Raw genomic sequence first — 4,159 nt, forward strand, 5'->3', positions numbered from 1 at the left:
CCATGCTGTTTTACAATGCACAAAAAATGGAAGCAGAGATAGTAATGGTTATTTCCTGAAAGAGAAACTTCTTTTAAAGGTTAAAAAAGTTGATCATTTAGTGTTTATTTATTTAGTCCAGGTTTTCAAGAACCTGAGTACAGCGTGCGCGCTCGGCGCGCCCGCCTCCGCGCCGCCCGCCGCCCAGGTGTTTGCTGCCTGGTCCTGGCCGCCCTGAGCCTGTGGCCCGATAGAGCTGCTGCCCCGGGGCCGCCGCCCGCCCCGCCGCGGGCCTCCCCGGACCCTCGAGCTGAGCTGGACAGCGCTGTCCTCCTGACCTGCTCCCTCCTGGCGGACACTCGGCAGCTGGCCGCGCAGCTGAGAGACAAATTCCCAGCTGACGGAGACCACAGCCTGGATTCGCTCCCCACCTTGGCCATGAGTGCGGGGGCGCTGGGAGCGCTGCGGCTCCCCGGAGTATTGACGCGGCTGCGGGCAGACCTGTTCTCCTACCTGAGGCATGTGCGGTGGCTGCGACGCTCAGGAGGCCCTTCCCTGCGGACCCTGGAGCCCGAGCTGGGCACCCTGCAGGCCGGGCTGGACCGGCTGCTGCGCCAGCTGCAGCTCCTGATGTCCCGCCTGGCCCTGCCCCAGGCGCCCCCAGACCCTCCGGCACCCCCCCTTGCGCGCCTGGCCTCAGCCTGGGGGCGCATCCAGGCAGCCCACGTCATCCTGGGGAGGCTGCAGCTGACGCTCGACTGGGCTGTGCGGGGCCTGCTGCTGCTGAAAACTCGGCTGTGACCCTCCACCCAGAGCCACCGGCGCCGTTCAAAGCCAGATCTTATTTATTTATTTATTTCGGGATGGAGTTTGGCGGTCAGAGGATCCCCCCCTCCCCCGACTCCATTCTCTCCTAGTTAGAGACGATCCCTCCAGGATCCGTCCCCCGGAGACCTGGGCAGAGGGGCATCTGTGCCTTATTTATACTTATTTATTTAACAGGGGTGGTGGGAGGCAGGTGCACTCCAGGGTCCCTGAGGAGGAAGGAACTTGGCTCCCAGATTCGTGGGTCTCTAAGAAGTCTGGCCACAGGGTTTCCCTGACCCCCATCCCTCTGGGCCTGGGCAGGAGCATATTATTATTTATTAAACTATTAACTTTTTATGTTGGGGTGGGCAGGGAGGGGGAAAGGAGGCCTGGGTTTTTGTACAAAAATGTGAGAAACCTTTGTGAGATGGAGAAGGGGGAATTAAATTCGTCATACACATCCACTTAGAGGTGATTTCTCTGGGGGCTGGGGGCTCAATGCTGGGGTCCCTGGGGGGGGGACCATCTACTCTCTGGGTCACCCCCAGAGACCATGAGTTCTTAGTGCTGCTGAGCCTCACCTGGTGGCCAGCACTTCATAGGCACTCAATAAATATTTAATGGAAGATTCCAGAAGTTTACTAGTACAGGGCAAAGTTGCAGGTTCAAGGCTGTCCTTTATGGCAGTGTTTACAACAGCAAATTGAAAACAGCCTAGGTGCCCAATAGTAGGGGATGGTTGTATAAATTATAGTGCCTATCTATGTGACAGAACACGCCAGCCGCGAAGAGAGATGTTAACAGAGCCTGCCTTTGGCATAGGAGGAGCGGGCTACAAGCCACTGTGTGATTCCCATTGTGTGTGTTTACGCACACACAGAGCTAGATAGAGATAGATATACGGATTATTTTAAAACCCTAGAAGGAAATAAGCCAAAATGTTGGCAATGGCCAGCTCAGGTAGAAGGTGGGGGTGGAGTTGCTGGTGACTTTCATTATTTGTGCTTCTCTGTATTTTCCAGAACTTTTACAATGACCACGTATTTTGCATGACACATTAAAAAAAGAAAATAAACACTATATTTAGAATAACAGAGGAGCAGCACCCACAAAAAAAAAAAAAAAAGAACCTGAGTACCAAGTACTCACGCAACATCATTTGCTGATGGAATTGCTTCTGCCTAAATTCTCAGCAGTCTTTGGGGAACATCTTGGGGTGATGCGGTCCCCTGATCTTGAGTTTCCAAAGTCTTCATGGACAGAGACACACCGTCAGTCTTTACAGTGAAATGAAATCACCAGTGCTCTACCTTCCTGCCCAGCCTGATTGCCTTCATGGCTGAAAACAATGCCTGGTTGTTGGGTCAGAGAGATGCAAATGGACTGCTGGGGTTGAATCAGCAAACTCTGTTCCGTGTGTACAGACTGATGCTGAGGGGATGACAAACAGATCCCAGGAACAATGAGCTCCAGGCACGTGATTCTGGATGCGTGTGAATGTTCAATTCTGACTTACACTCTGGTAATGAAAACGAGGCAGAGAAATGCCAAGAACACACAAAGCATTTACTATCAATGCATTTTTTGCTGCAATTGTTTAGGTACTCTTTTAATCAAGCTGTAATTGCTGTTGGGAAATTAACACAGGGGCGCCTCTCTACGATCATGCAAACTCTAATTCCCTCGCAGTCTCCAAAGAGTGCCACGTGGTACTGAAACAAAACTTCAAAATTGAAAATATGCTTCCCCAAAGAGATTTTTCAGCTTCAACACCACATTATTTCATTAAGGAGGTCCTATGTTGAAACACAAGTATCCACAGAACTGAGGTCAGTCTCCCCATGAATTTTTTGAACCCCTATCTTCAGACACTTCATCAAGCATGCATTCACCTTGACTGGGGTACCTCTGGGGATGGTGAACTTACTACTTATTAAAGAAGTCCTCTAGTAATCTGAACTCTGCCTCCTGGTAAATTCCATCCAAGATCTAAGATCTGTCTTCCAGAGCTATACATTCTACATGTAACTTTTCTCCCACTTGACAGGTTTTCAGATGCTTAGGGAGGCCCTAGAGAAGTATGTTAGGCATGGATACGATATTGAAGATGGGATGTCTTAGATGGAGTTCCCAGAAAAGTTTGTGAGATGAAAGCAAGTGATATAGTAAGAGTTCAAGGGAGACAAGTAAGAAAGTGCAAGACAAGGAAGGAGGAAGGAATCTAAACAACTGGGAATTTTCAGGCAAAATCTGCAGAACCCTCAAGGTAAGAAAAGCTTCAGAGCTGCTCATCCTGAGTCAGGCTTTCACACTGCCATCCTGAGAGTCATTGGTCAAGGATGGCCCTAGTCTGGGGGAGAGTCAGTATAAACTCTTAGGCATTGCAACACTGCACATGTCAGCAGAACATTCCAGCATCTCGTGGGACGCTCTTCAAAGGAAAGCTACAGATGCCCACCCTCAGAGGCAACCACATCTGATACCTAGAGACATTTGCACACAATGGGAAAACCAGATCCGAGGTGGGTCTTCTTGGAGCAGTAACGTTTTTGGCTACAAAAATAACTGGAAGTCATCTGCTACTGCTGCTAAGTCGCTTCAGTCGTGTCCGACTCTCTGCAACCCCATAGACGGCAGCCCACCAGACTTCCCGTCCCTGGGATTCTCCAGGCAAGAACACTGGAGTGGGTTGCCATTTCCTTCTCCAATGCATGAAAGTGAAAAGTGAAAGTGAAGTCGCTCAGTCATGTCTGACTCTTCGCGACCCCATGGACTGCAGCCCATCAGGCTCCTCCGTCCATGGGATTTTCCAGGCGAGAGTACTGGAGTGGGGTGCCATTGCCATCTAGCCAACTGTAAAAACTCCAGCAGCTTTCTCTCACTCAGCCATGAGAAAACTTGAAGCAAATCTCTCATCTCCCAAGTAGAAGATGGAATGGCACTTCCCTGGAAAACTGATCAGCTCGACAGAAAAATCCAGAGGTGCCGAAGGTTTGGGACTTGCTGAATGAAGAACCTGGATCAATCTACAGTGAGTGCACAAATACGCAGCCCACGAGTACACACACACACACGCCTAAACGTAAAACTCTTAAACAATCAAGGAGTACCATTAACTTAAAGAAAGCTTGTAAGCCAGAGATCAAAGGCAACAAAAGTAAAAAATAAATAAATAAACTTGTGGGAAATCAAAGCAATGTTTAAAAAAAAGAGCACTGTAATTGCCATTCTCAGAAAGCCAAGAGAAATTATTTTACCCATGAAATAAGAATCAGAGGCTATAAAAAGGGAGTAGTCATAAAATAGGAACAATAAAAAAAATCTTAAAGTTAAAAAGCAGAGAGCAGAAATGAAAGATTCCATAACAATTTTG

At 48.9% G+C, this 4,159-nt stretch overlaps 1 pseudogene; it reads left to right on the plus strand.

The window, feature by feature from the left end:
* Positions 1–330: 330 nt before the first annotated feature.
* Positions 331–780, plus strand: LOC138427687 (interleukin-11 pseudogene; annotated as a pseudogene).
* Positions 781–4,159: the final 3,379 nt, after the last annotated feature.

This window comes from Ovis canadensis, chromosome 22 (genome assembly GCF_042477335.2).
Source record: "Ovis canadensis isolate MfBH-ARS-UI-01 breed Bighorn chromosome 22, ARS-UI_OviCan_v2, whole genome shotgun sequence".
Lineage (NCBI taxonomy): Eukaryota > Metazoa > Chordata > Mammalia > Artiodactyla > Bovidae > Ovis > Ovis canadensis.